Raw genomic sequence first — 15,155 nt, forward strand, 5'->3', positions numbered from 1 at the left:
TTTCAGTTGGGATAATTTTCTTCCTATTAGCTGCTGTGTTTGGGATTTAGTATGAGAATAATGTTGTTAACACATACTGTTTTAGTTGTTGCTAAGTAATCACAGAATCACAGAATAGTAGGGGTTGGAAGGGACCTTCAGAGATCATCTTGTCCAACCCCCCTGCCAAAGCAGGGTCACCTGCAGCAGGTTGCACAGGAATGTGTCCAGGCAGGTTTTGAATGTCTCCAGAGCCGGAGACTCCACCACCTCTCTGGGCAGCCTGTGCCAGGGCTCTGTCACCCTCAAAGTAAAGAAGTTTTTTTCCTCGTGTTGAGATGGAATTTCCTGTGTTCCAGTTCGTGCCCGTTGCCCCTTGTCCTGTTGCTGGGCACCACTGAGAAGTGTCTGTCTCCATCCTCTTGACACCCACCCTTTAGAGATTGGTAAGTGTTGATGAGATCCCCTTTCAGTCTTCTCCAGGCTGAACAGACCCAAGTGTCTCTGCCTTCCCTCATAGGAGACATGCTCTGTTCCCATGCTTATATTAAGTCAAGGACTTTTTCAGCTTCCTATAGAAGCTGAGAGGGAGCATAAACAGGGCAAGCTGGAAAAAGGAATATTCCATACCATAGACTTTATGCTCAGTATATAAATGGGGATTGCTGGGGGGGGCAGGAATCTGCGATCACTGCTTGGGAAAGGCAACTGGTCCTCAAGTGGTGAGAGCACCTTGTGTTGTATCACTTAATTTTGTATATACTTTTACCATTATTACTATTATTACTACTATTATTATGACTATTATTATTTTTTTTCTCTTCGGTTACCGGTCTATTAAACTGTCTTTGTCTCCTTTTCTCCTTCTCCCTACCCTACTGGGGGGAGGAGTGAGCGAGCAGCTGTGTGGTGCTAGTTGCTGTCTGGGGTTAAACCGTGACAGATGTTATTAATGAAAATTCATGAAAACCTGCCTGTAAACTTGCTTTTTGCTAATATACTTGGTATAATCACCACATATTTCAATATTAATTCATCTTGCACGTGGCCATTTGTAGCCTGGCCAAAAAGCTGTAGAAAATTTTTCTATCCGTAGGGTCTGCCGTGAAGTCAATGGGAATTTTGCTATCAACTTGGAAGGGAGCAGGATGAATCAAGAGTTTTATATCGCATTTTCAGATTCTTTTTATTTTAATTGACATCTTGTTTCCCATAAGAAGGTTGTGGTGTGTCTAGAGACTTGCTTTGCTAGAATACCAGCACTGCATAATTTTCCAATTTCACTGTGTGTTTTCCATTTCTGCGCTAGTCATTAGGCTGTGGGCTGTGGTTTTAATCTTGTGTAGGAGACTTCTTTTATTTCTGACACAGAAGTGAAAGAGGCCTTCGGCGTGTGCTTGCATGCGCGTTCTTGAAAAGGCATCGGGTTGGCTTTCCAGGTTTCCTTGCCCGATGTTCAGTCGTAGTGTTGCCCTCAGCAGCAGGGCATGAGGGTTTTCTTCAGGTGGGGGCACTGATGCACAACTTGGACAACAGTTTCTGGTTTATGGCAGTCCTGCGCTGCACTTTGGCATGTGCTGGGATATTAGTTACGGTTATTTGTGTGAAAGGAGAAACGTTTAGCTCAAACACCTCCAGAGGTCTCTGAATGCAGCTGCTGTTGAATGGGCATTGTGCACAGAACAATTATCTCAAGGGAAGCTGTGCTTGGAGGTGCCTCTTCTCAATGGTCTCACCGGCCAGGAGAGGACTTTCCTTCCTGCTGCTGGGTCCCAGCCACCGGAGGGATTTGTTTGTGACCCCAGGCAGTGAGGTGGGGGAAAAAAATTGAGCTATTTTTCCCCCCCACAGGCTGCAGAAAGCTGGCTAGGATGGCAAGGGCATCTTCATGGAGAGCTTCACCTCCAAAGGGTCCCCCAGCAGCCCCCAGCCATGGGGGTGCTGACAAATACAGGCTACACAAGTAGGACAGCCATACAAGTAGGACACTTCTGGTTCCTTTTTATGCAAAACCTTGAGCTATATTTTGCTTTCTTCATGTGATTTTTTATCTCTTATGATACATGGCTCACAGGTAATTTGCAAGGAATGTTCTGTTGTTGCACAGGTGTTCCCAAAGCAGAAATGCTTTCATGGTCAATGCTCCCTCAGCCCAACGATTAAGTAATATGTTACTGAAACATGGGGTGGGTTTAATTTGCTGATAAAATGGAATATATTCTAATACTGGTGAGTGTATGTTTTCCTAATAGAAGAAGAAATAATTGAATGTTGCTACATTTGCTGTTTCAGAAATAGGAAGCTTTTTCTCAATTATCTATAAAGAACCGTGCCCGAATGGTACCGTTGTCACCACTCATTTATTTTCCCAATAGCATGCGAAACAGAAGTCCTTGCCACGCTGGGCTGCTGAAGATCCTTGTACACCTGTTGCAGGATCAGAGGTGGTAAATCCAAAGAACCGTTGAAGCTCCAGCACTTGTAATCACACTCTGCAGACTCAAATACCCCCTGGAGCACCAATTCCATGTGTACTGCGGTGTGAGTCGCTGGGGCAGATGCTGAACATGGTGTTAACGTGGTGGTTGTGTTGGTTTGGATGGGTGGTGAGTTGAGCCTGGCCAGTTTCTGCTCCTTTTGCCCGATTTGTACCACATCTGTATTCTCTGCCCGGCTGCGCTTGTGTTTCGGCCAGGGACTGAATGCAAGCGTGCTCTTGTGTAAGGCACTTTTCATCTAGATTTGTCTCAAAGCGAAGTCTAAGGTATTAACTGCTGGGCCCTGGCAATGTGGTAATAAAGTCTTAATGATACCTTTATTCTGGGCAGATGTTACATCTGTTTTTCATTCCTAACCTCATCCATCTGTCTGCCTCCTCCATCTCAAAGCATCCTTGACCAGTCTTGAGCCTGAATGAAGCATCTCAAGAATTACTGTGTACCATCTGCCCTTTGAGCTTCTCTGTGTCTGTCTGCTTTGCCCAGGGCGAGCACGGTCTCGTGGCCAGCCCGGAGGAGGTGAATCGACCCCCTCTCACCCCCGGGGCGGGTGCTGCAGTCGCCGGGCTGGCGATCCCAGGCACTAACCATCTTTCTGCCTTAGCTGAAAAATGGGAATAACCGCAGATCTATAGCTTGGCCTTTGACATTCCTTAGCCTAACACCTAATATTAATATTATTTCGGTGAGGCAGACTTAGTAATATTTTCTGTGTCGGCGTCATCAAAAAGTGAACAGCAAGTTCTTTTGAAATTGAAAAATTAGTGTTCTTTTTATGGCATATTGTGTCCTGATCTCAGGTACCCATCTCATCAGGCAAACGAAGGATTATAGAGGTGGGGTGATGCATTTGTTATTAAAGCAACAAAAGATCGGGATATAACAAGTACGCATTTAGAGATACAGTGCAGTAATTGCATACCACAGTCTATTAAAGCTGTTAGAAGATGTATGATTTTACACGAGAAAATGTAATTCCACTGACTTTATTTCAACCATAAATTGCTCTTGCTGAAATTAACCTCCTGAGAAAAATAAGAACCGTTCTGGGTCTGGCTATAAAACTGTAACATTATTGTAGTCAAAACTGGATGAAGCTCTGTTCTTGGCTACGCTGCACTCAACCAAAACAATACTTAAAAATCCTATTTGAAAAAGAAAGGAAAAACAATAATAATAAAGAAACCCAATTAGAAAAAAACCAAAACCCCCAAATCCCTCAGCTCAGTTTAGTTTTGAGGACCATATATGCGAGTGATGACAAATAGGATCTTCTCCAGCCACACTCTTCTAAAAAAACTGGGAGGTTCCTGGAAATGTGCGCTGACACGGGGCGCTGGGGTGCTATAAACTTTTGTTTCAGTCTTGGCTTGCCTTCTCTCCCCTCTAATGAATAGCAATCTAATTTTTGTCTTCATGGTTGCTCTCAATGTCCAAGCTAAATGAAGACTACCTTGCTTTCAGACTAAGCTACGTAAGAAGAGCCACGAACATCACACGCCGTCCTCTCCATCGTCAGCTGTGTGCTGCGGTGAAACTGGGGGGGGGGGGGTGAGGGATATTTCCTAAGCGGGTCTCTGGTTGCGTGGTGTTAATTCTCCTGTAACCTGCCAAATTACCTGAATTTTCTTCATTAGCAGGCCAGCTCCCGAACACTTTGTGAAGGTCACGTAGCAACTTGTAATGTGTCTTCCATGGGAAGAGGTGGGTTATTTGTAGGAGGGTCCTTTTCACCATAATTATAATTATATATAATTATGCAATAATTTTATATATATATAATTATGCAATAATTTTATACCTATAAAAAATAAAGCTGCAGTATGATTATATCACAGCTAGGCTGACGGTTAATTGTAGATTGTTGCCACATAAAAAGAACTGCAAAATGTTGTGTAGAGTAAGATTTCTGGATGCTTCAGTAAATAAAACTAATTTTTATACTATTTACTGCTCTCAGAACATACGGAGGATTGATCACGGGTCGTTTTTTTGATCCTGGATATTTTTTTCAGGAGATCCTGGGTCATATATCTCATCAAAATAACCTCCCTGACAGAAGTGTTGGGCTCCATTAAATGGGAAAGCAAAGACTTGAAACTTGCCTGGTGTTTTTTTGGCTTTTGGTGCTTATTCATTGAGGAATCCCCTGAAATACGTAACCCTGAGAATGTGCTGGAGTTTCATTGATTTGAGAGCTAAAGTCACATAATTAAATGTTATTTCTGAGTCAAAGTGGCTTTCCTGAGCCCACAGTCAGCACGCTGAAACGCATAAGATCCCGTGTGTTAATCACCTGCATCTCCTGGCTCTTCTCGCTTCCAGCCATCGCTGGAGTTCATGTGGTTTTCCCCGTGACCCTGCCGTGTACTGCAGCTTTTCTGCTCTTCACTGCTGGTTTCTGGCCGTTGGCTTTCAGGTGACAGCCTGGCAGTTTTGTATCCTTAGGTGGCCAGCCAGACTGAGGACCCCCAAATTCAGCGGGTGTTATTTGCAGGCTCCACGCCAAAGCTCGAATCCACGTGCCAGGGCACAGCCTTTCCCAGGAAAGGGCTGGAGCTGGTCATCGCCCCTGGATAGGTGCTGTAGCTCCCGAAAAAGCACACAGGTATTTTGAATGGTTACATTTTGGGCAGATAACTTCTCACACCGAAATGGGAGCCTTGTCTGAAGAGCATCCTAGAACATGTGGGGAGAGGAAGGTTTTTTTCTGAATCAGTGTATGCCTGAGATAAGACAAGAGTTATGCTTTTTTGTCCCAAATTTTTTCAGCAGCTTTTTCAATTGGATCTAGGAGTTGATTTTTTTCACCCATTATCAGCCAGCTGCGTTTACTGCAAGGTTAACTGCAAGCTTTCTCTTAAAGGAACATTCACATCAATCTCAGCATTGTCACTCTAAGGGATCGCCGTACCGAAGTTGTGACGCTTTACAGAAAATAAGAGATGCGGGCAAGCTCCAGGAACCCTTACCCACAGAAACAGGGTTGGTGATGTGGTTAAAACTCCCCGTCACCCCTGTGGGTTTTGTTTTAATGTTTTATGACACTAATAGAAATAAAAAGCTCCTGTGAAGACCTTCACGGGGCTGGATGGTGCTGCAGTGCGGAGGGGCAGGCGCCGTGGGCTGGGGCACCATGTTCATCCCCTGTTCCCTCCGTCAGAGCAGTGGTAACTCTCCTGCCCATCACCCCGGGACCTCAGGAGCCCCATGAGATTGTCCTTTGTCTCCTTGTCTTCTCTGCCACCCCAGCCCTGAAAACACCCGGGTGAGTAATGTGACGGGTGCTAGTGGTGCCTGTGGTTTTGTGTGCGGGGAGGGAGTGCTGGCCTCTGCTGAGCACAGCGCTGCCAGCCTGACAGCACTTTCGAGGTCCCTCTTTCACTCTCACTTTCTGTTTTCACCCACTGCAGCTTTTCTCACCCCTGGGTACTTTTTTTCTCTTCTTTCATCCGTCCCTTCTATCTCCTCTCTGTGCGTTCAGCTGCTGTGGCTCTGTCCTAATGGGGCAGGCAGGAGGACAGCTGTGATGGAGAAGGGGGTGACCGTAGTTTTGCTCTCTTCTTGCTGGTTTTGTGTTTGCCGTTTCACCCAGCAGTGGTCTTGCACCCGGGAAAAAAAAAAAGGAGAGGTGATATTGGTTGACCAGGAGATGCATCAGGGCAAAGGTTTTTTTGCATTTCTTTGCTGCAATGTGGTTGTCCGAATCACATTAACGATGGATTCAACCCTTCATGCAGTCCTGAAGGAGCAGGATGGGAAAAGTGCCTGTGCTTTTGGTGCTGAGCCAGCTGATGATTTAATACCCGAGAATACTTACTGAGGTGCATGGGTCAGAGTCTCGAGTGCCTGGGGATACCCGGAGAGCTGCTGGCATGACTCATGGTCAGAGCGTTCCCCCGATGAGAGAGGGAACCAAGCTCCGGTCCCAAGAACGCGTATTTGGTAGGAGTTATTCGAGCACCCGCCACCCCGGGGAATGCTCTGCCCAGGATTTTGCACCAGGGTGAAGCACTTTGCGATGCACTGTATGGGTGGGAGGGAGCGCATCGCTGGCTCCCCACGCCGCTCCTCCGGGTCAAGCGCTCCCCTGGCAGACAGTTTCTATACAGGGACACATTTCATATTTTTTTTATACCTTGGTTAGCATTTAAAAAAAAAAAAAAAGCAGTCTCAGTGAAATGAAGCCCTGACCAAAAGGAGATTATGGCCCCTAGGTGTTCGTGGGAAAGGTGGGAAAGGGACCAGTCCTTTCCACCAAAGCAATTATTAGAAGAAAATTATGTCTCTCCAGCCCTTGTGGCATCACAGGGCGGTATTTTGTCTGCACATGCTGGAGGGATGGGCAGGGACATCCTGGACCCTGCAATGGTCACTAGGAGGGACTGAAGCAGCCGATGTCCTTGCAGGAGCAAATATTGCACATGTGAGCAGAGTGTGAGCAAAGTACGGATTGCATGTGTGAGCAAGTGCCATTTGACTTCCAGTTTCCAGTACCACAAATACATTGAATACGTATTATCCTCATCAGACCAAAGATTATTCATATTTTAGCTGATCGCAGAGGTTAAGTCCCATCAGGTCAGATAAGGGCAGGCCCTGCTGGTAACAGGTACTGGAAAATAGAAGCTTTTTGTTCAAGTTACTTGAGGAAAAAAGAGCACCCAGCTCATGTGCGCTCGTAGGTTGTCAGGATAAATGATGCTCTGTGTGAGCAGTAATTCCCAAAGAAACATGGAAGTATACGGGCTAACTTGCTTGCTCCATTTGCTGAATCCGTGGGGAAGGCGACCACCTCGCAGGCAAATCGTCATGAATGAGAACATTAAAGATATTTGCGGCAGCTGCACTGATTTCAAATTACAGATTACCTCATCCTCAGAAATGAAAGAGGAAAGGATTGCAAAAGTGTCTGAGTCTGGGGTTCAAGGGAATTAGGTAGCAGGGAAGCGGGGCTTTGCCGAGCCCATGTGGAAAGGCTGGGAAGCATTAAGCAGGTTTGAATCCTAAAAATGCCATCTGAAAGCCACCACAGAAAAAGCTTTTCGATTTAGCTGCCACCAGTTGGCATGTGCATCTCTCCCGGCACAGCTTTAATCCGCCGTGGGTTTGGGGAGCTGGCTGGACACAGGCTGGGTGACCCACAGCGCCTGAGAGCTGGTTTTCTTGAGCTGGCTTCCACTAAATAGGAATGAGGGGGTCCGCGGTGGGTTAATGACTCGTTTCACATCTGGCTGTACGCTTTATCATCGGCAAGGGAAAGTTGACGGTACTGAGTCCAGCATCTGCTCGGATGCTCTTGCAATGTACGTGCTGTGTGTGCTGCTGGGCTGCGGCTACAGCTCTGCCCACTGCCACTGGGCAACGGGCAAAAACATGGGTCACACAACAGAGACTTAAGAGATTTAATGTGCGAAACTATTTTTGACGTAGCTGCAATCAACTTTGCTTTCGTTTTCAAATAATCAAAATAGAAATTTCTGGATTTGGTTTGATTAGGGCATGAACGAAACACCACATTTGAACTGTTTGAAGCTGTATAATTATGTGTAAGCTCTTTCCAGTTCTTCTCCTGAAGCCTGTGTGATTGCTCAGAGGAGCAGACTCCCCATCGGGTCCTCGGAACCTGCACGCGTTGGCCCATTCCTGCCATCGAAAGTGGAGAGCTGCATTTTGCCCACGTGCAGAGAAAGTGAAAAAATCCCCAGGGCCAGCCGTGGGGCAGGTCGGGCTGTGCTGCCCTGTTAGGCAGAATAATCCCTCATTTCCATGGACTAGGGTGAGCGTGGTGGCTCTGGCTCCACCACAGAGCCCAGGGACGAGCATCTGGGTGTGATACGGGGACATGGGCTCTGTGGTGGTTGTGCTGTGGTTCGTGCCTGTTGTCACGGGGTGGGGGTGCAGGAACCAGCTGAGGGTGGGATGGGGAGGGGATGCCTGGCACCCTGACATGTGTCACCAAGAGCCCTTTGTGAGGATCTCCTGCTTCACCGCAAGTCGAGGAGCAGCTGCTGCTCCGGGATGTTTCCCTGGTTGTGTTTGGCTTAATCCTGGCAGTGATGAGGATTCATTCATCACATCTCTGTTAATGAGGGTGCTGAGGCAGGGTAGCACACAGAGCCCTTGACCCCAACAGCCCTGAGGAGCAGCAGTCGTGGTACCCCACGCCCGGAGGAGCAGCCCTCTGAAATTAGAAGAGCGATTTGGAGAGCCGTGAGCTATGCTCATACATATTGGATTTTATTTTTTTTCCTTAGGTGTGTAATGATTCTTCCCTTGAGGTCGTCTTGTGGGTGTTTGAACCTCAGTTGCCTCTCACCATGGCCTGGCACTCGTATGTCTCCTCCTGTGCACAGCTGGCTAGGCAATACATGCTACAAAGCCCTAACTGGCAGGGAGCAAAGAATTTGCAGTTAACCTGAAGACGCTGCTGTTCATGTATTTGTGGAGCCACGAGGATCTTCAGGGCACGGTCAGTCACGCAACCGCAACCGGGCTCATCGCTCGCTCCGTGAGGGATGACATCTGGGTCCTCCTGTGCTGGAAGAGGAAGCTGCTGCTCGTAAAGAAACTTGCTGAGCACGTAAGTGTGGGGCAGCCCTGCGTCCCACGGCGGGGCGGCCCTGGAGCTGGGCTTGACGTCACCCTTAGAGGGGAATTGTTGTGCTGGGGACAGGGTCACAGCTGAGGTCGTATAAGGTACAGCAGCTCCTGGGGAGAAGGGGTCTTGGACAGGGAGGAACTGTGGCAACCGAGTGCTGCACGGCTGGGCAAGGATTGTCAGAAGAGCTGGTTCTTTCAGGTTGGGTATCTTACTCCCAGGCCAAGGCAGCATCAGCTACTCCACATGTCCTAGCAGAAGGGCAGCCCCCAGCTCGTCAACCAGCTTGTTACTGCTAGCTTGGAGGAGACATAGTACGGAGAGGAGAAAATACATGACAGCGCTATAAATGAGGCTTCAGCTGTCCCCAGGGATCCACCCCTGGTGTTGATTAAGAAAAAAATTTACAATTTCGTATTTTGCATAGAGTACAGAAAATTAAATGGGGTGACTTGAAACCATGTGTTTTGGGCGCTACGAACTGCGACAGTCGGTCTTGTTTCCCCATGCTGGAGCTGGGGGTTGACCACAAAAAGCAAATTCAAGCCCGAGGAAGAAGAAGCCCTATGTTTGGTGCGTAGACAGGGCCTGTGGCACTTCCAGGTGCTGTCCTTCCCTTGGTGAAGGCACCCAGAGCACAGAGGCTTCATTTTTGCTCATGGCTACCTCCATCTGTTGGCCATACAAGGGCTTTAAAGGAGACCCAAACCATTTCCAAGTGGGCTGTGCTAAGCTGCAGGCTGCTGGTGTGATGTTGAACTCAAAGGCACCCCAGATATGATTGTGCAACCTGTAGGCACATCTTCCAACCCAAAACATCTGCTGCAGGCTCTTGACCTGTGCTTGGACATGGGGGCTGGTGTCCCTTTTCATCCCAGACCTCATATTCCAAGGCAGCAGGAAGATGCAGGATGGGTGGTCTTGCACAGTGACATGGATCCCTTCCCGACGCCCAAAAGTAAATCTCCATGTGGTTTGGAGCTGCAGAGCTCTGCAGAGTGCCTCGCCAGCTCTTAGTCTTGCTTTGGTGGGGTCGGTCTCCTACAGCCTTGGCTGCAGCCTTTGGTGCTGGTTACTCCAGCAAAACTCCCTGAGGGTCTGATGGGAGTTTTCCAAACTAGTGCCTGTTTGGGGGTGTCAGCCCTACCTCCATGGTGGGCTGAGGCCAACACCTGGGAAAATTCCTCCTCCCACAGCTCTGTCGGCAGTTTCACCGCTGGGAGGTGGAGGAGTGCTGAGCCAGCTGCCTGGAAACGGCTGCTGCATGCAGGCTGTCAGCTCAGGAGATCCATGTGAAACCTTGCAATTCCCTTTTTTCATACAGCCGTGACTATTTCACTTCTCTTTTGATGTCGTGTTTCTTCCCTGAACACGCTGTCCTTAGGAAGCCAGAGGGTAGGTGGGTATGGTGCTGAGCAGCATTGTGTCCAGGCTCTGCTGCCAGTCTTTCATGGCGGTTGCTCCATCAGCAACAGAGCCAGCATCCCAATATAGCATCAAATACTGGAAATTTAGTATTTGCAGAGTCTAGTTGGAGTCACAGAGCCTAGTTGGAGGCCTATAGCTACCGGTGTTCCCCAGTACTGGTCAGTACTGGGTCCAGTCCTGTTCCACATATTCATCAATGACCTGGATGAGGGGACAGAGTGTACCTTCAGTAAGTTTGCTGATGATACAAGACTGGGAGGAGTGGCTGACACACCAGAAGGCTGTGCCTTCTGTTCAGTGAGACCTGGACAGGCTAGAGAGTTGGGTGGAGAGGAACCCAATGAAGTTCAACACAAGCAAGTGTAGGATTCTGCACCTGGGGAGGAATAACTGCATGCATCAGGTCAGGTTAGGGGTTGACTCGCTGGAAAGCAGCTCTGCAGAGAGGGACCTGGGAGTCCTGGTGGACAACAAGTTGACCATGAGCCAGCAATGATGTGCCCTCGTGGCCAAGAAAGCCAATGGTATCCTGGGGTGCATCAAGAAGAGTATGGCCAGCAGGTCAAGGGAGGTCATCGTTCCCCTCTGCTCTGCCCTGGTGAGGCCACATCTAGAGTATTGTGTCCAGTTCTGGGCTCCCCAGTTCAAGAAAGACAAGGAACTACTGGAGAGGGTCCAGTGAAGGGCTACGAAGATGAGCAGGGAACTCGAGCATCTCTTTTATGAGGAAAGGCGGAGAGACCTGGAGAAGACTGAAAGGGGATCTCATCAACACTTACCAATCTCTAAAGGGTGGGTGTCAAGAGGATGGAGACAGACACTTCTCAGTGGTGCCCAGCAACAGGACAAGGGGCAATGGGCACGAACTGGAACACAGGAAATTCCATGTCAACACGAGGAAAAAAACTTCTTTACTTTGAGGGTGACAGAGCCCTGGCACAGGCTGCCCAGAGAGGTGGTGGAGTCTCCTCTGGAGATATTCAAAACCCGCCTGGATGTGTTGCTGTGCAACCTGCTGTGGGTGACCCTGCTTTGGCAGGGGGGTTGGCCGAGATGATCTCTGAAGGTCCCTTCCAACCCTACCATTCTGTGATTCTGTGAAGTCATGAACCACTGAGAACTGGGATCATTTATTTTGCGTTGATCCTTTTATCCCCTTCACTGTCAAAGACTTTAAAAAATAACATTTCACCACTAAAAAGGAGCTTATGGTTGATCTAAGTGAAGAGGGAAGGTCTAATCCTACCGAGTGACCAAAGCAAGGCTTGGTACTCGCTGCCAAAGCTCGCAGTGGTTTTGCTGCCCAGCGTGCGGGATGTCCCTAGTCACCTCTGGGGCGGCGGGTGGAGGACGAAGGGTCCCACACGCATGGCTTTCGCTTTGCTTTACAATAAGAAGGAAGAGAAACTCCCCGGGAGTGGGTGTAGGCTTCTGCAGGGAAGCGAGTGCGGACCGTAAGCCCCCCCCACACCCAACGGCTTTTCCTTGGGGATGCCCTGTGCAAAGCTGAGCCTCCCTTGGGGATGCGCAAGGACGGGTTCGCTTTGAAGAGGTAAAATCCAGTGCCTTCATGCTAATCGCCTTCCCTGGCAGCAGCGCAAAGCAACCGGGGACGTCCTCAAGTGGGCTGGGAGCAGGGACCCTGCAGGCAGCAAGCACAGGGTTGTGTTCCACCACCCCGGCCCTTCTCGTCTGAATCCACACCTGACTTAATTCTCCTAAGTTTTTTAGTGCCTGTCCTCCAAAGGCTAAAATAAGTAAAAGACTGCGTGTATGCTCTGCTATGGTTTTACGTGGCCACGGTCCATGGCGGTACCTGCGTGCCCAGCAAGATGATGTGCAGCGAGCCCCGTGTACAGCGAGTGCTGCTCCTCCGTGGTGACTAGGACATGGGCGGTGGGGGTGTGTGTGTGTGTCACCAAAAAAGGGAGGAAAAAAATAAAAGGGGAACCCAAGCCGCAAGGTTTGTTTGAGAGGAAGCGTGTGGCTCATAAAGCATGCCTCTGTTCCCAAGGGCTGATTAAACGTCAGCGGGATGTTATCAACTCACACATCAGAATGATTTTTTTTTTTTTTCACTTTTCTTTTTTTAATGTTTTTTTAATGTAACATTTCATGCTTTTCAAGCATAGGTGAGTTTAGAACCAAGAGACCACTTAAAAAAAATGAAGAAACACGTTGTGAGACCAGCTGAAGGCAGGCAAGGAAAAGCAAGCAGAATTTCCCGTGGATGGCCAGGTACGGTTGAGGAAAGGGGTGCCAGAGGAGAGCGTGATGGGGGACAGGACACGGTGCAGGTCCTTTCCTGCCCAGCTATTCAGGCAGCACGCAAAAAGAAATAATAATAATAATAATAAAAAAAAGTTGCAACAGCTAAAAAACAAGATCCAAAATTGTTTCCAAGCTGCGCAATGCTCTGTGCCTGTCCCTTGCCCCCAGGGCTGGTGAGGCATGGTGGTGCCCAGGTCTCCATGAGCAAGGACCTGCCGCGGGTGATGTGCTGGTTGTTTCGGCACTGGACTGCGGTGACACAGGCTGGGAGTGATGGGGCCATGCAAGTCCCATGGCCATGCCGTGCCAGGCAGGGAGAAAGTGTGTGTGTGGGGGGTCATACAGTTTTCACACACACGTTGCCTTGTGCTCCCTCAGCCCCAGCCAGCGACGCCAGCTGGAGGAGACAACATTTACCACAGCTCTGCAGCTGCCTTTTATTATTTCCCCCCCCCCCATGCTATGAATTATATACATTTTTGCTGGGGGGTCACTGATCTCTGGAGGCAGCATCACTGCAGGCAGCAGCTGGACATTTGCCTGCCACAGCCTGTCCCTTCGGCTTTCCTTTAATTTTTTTAATGTTTTCTCCAAATGAACACATTTTTCCCACACACACGCACCCCCCCCCGCCCCAATTATGGGTGAGGTACACCGGGCATGGGGGCTGCTTCAGGCACCTGATGGTTGCATGCTGAATCCTGGGGCCTGGGGTGGAGCAGTGGCCACTGTCATAACAGAAGCTGTTTATTACTGTCCCTGCTGAGCTCACCCCCCCCTCCCCCCCCAACAGCAACCTTCTGACTGAGAGCCCTTTGAGCCTTCTTCGGGGAATTCAGCTCCAGGGTTACAGTATTGATACTGGGAGTCCCAAGTGGAACCGTGTAAATGCCCCATTCATGGAAGAAAAAAAAGGTCAAAAAGTTAAAAAAAAAAAAAAAAAAAAAAAGAAAGAAAAAGCAAGGCAGAACAAAACCCTCAAATTCTCCTCAAGGATGGAGGCTGGAGGCTACCAAAAATCCCATGCTGCGAGGAGCAGCTATTCCCCGTGGAGAGAAAGAATTAGTTACAGCCAAGCGCGGCTGGTGCATGGAGGGTGGCAGGCTGGGCGACGCGGGGAACTCGTGGAATCCCCATCCCCATTGCCCCATGCACAGGCAGGGCGGGTAGGTGTTTTTGCTGACTGCATCAGGTATTTTTGGTGACTTCTAGTCCCGGGAGGTACTTTTCCCGTTGCACACAGTGAGCTGCGGGCAGCCTGCAGAAGGAAAGCCCTGCAAAGTCTGGCATCCCGTGCGAGATGGTTTATGTTTGGTGGGGACTAGGGAAAGAGGAACCAAAAACCCACCCAGGAGGACACAGGAGACTCAAAAAGTGTGACTGATACCCGGCAAGAAACAGGTGACAAAATACATATTGCCCATGACCGGGCGGCGGCAGCAGCTCAGACACCACGCAACACCCTTCTCTTTTAAAAACGTCATTTAATCCATTAATTCCACAGCATTGCCATCGTACACACCAGCACGACACCTCGGTACATGGGACACAGAGCCAAGGAGATGCAGTTACCCAGAAACACGCTTTTTCTTCAAAAAAAACCCAACCCCTTCCCCCCCCACAAAGGATGTAAGGGGGAAAACCAGCAGTAGGTGACCGGAATAACTAGTTCTCTTCAGCAAGTTAAAGGCACTTAGCAAGGGAACGAAACGCCAGCCTGACCAGGCTGCCTCACCCCGGTGCCCCATGAGCTGGACCCTGCCGGGGCCGATACCAGGGGCGATGCTGGGGGGCGGCCATGGGGTTCCCCGGGAGCACCCGGGGGCTTTCTTACTTTTTTTTCTTTTTTTTTTTTTTTTTTTTTTTAAAGCTGAGAGCAAACTTTTTTGTATTTGGGGCTTTTCCTGTTCACGCTTTAAATCCAGCAGCCAGCACCTCCCCACCGATACCTGACCAGCCGCTGCTGATGGAGGCACCAGCTCCGCGCACCTCCCCCTCCCCCCCCCCCCCCCCCCCCCCCGCGACGGTTTTGGCTTCAGAGCGCTGCAAATACGGCAGTTTTACAGAGCAGAAATATAAAATCCAGCAGGTCTCCCCACATGCAGGCAACAGCATCAAGATAACCAAGAGCTACAGGGAAACTAACACCCCCTATATATATATATATAATTTTCTGCATAGATTAAAAAAAAAAGAAAGAAAAATAAAGAGTTTACATCATCCCTGGTCTGCAGGCGAGGGCTTTCCAGCTTAATCCATCCCAGCATCTTTCTGCAGTAGCCGGGGGCAGGCACAGCTCAGGGACACTGCCCGGCAGGGACATGGGACACGGGCCCCCATGGGGACTGCGGGACAGGGACTGTCCACTGGAAAGCCCC

The sequence above is a fragment of the Larus michahellis genome, chromosome 6 (assembly GCF_964199755.1).
Source record: "Larus michahellis chromosome 6, bLarMic1.1, whole genome shotgun sequence".
NCBI lineage: Eukaryota > Metazoa > Chordata > Aves > Charadriiformes > Laridae > Larus > Larus michahellis.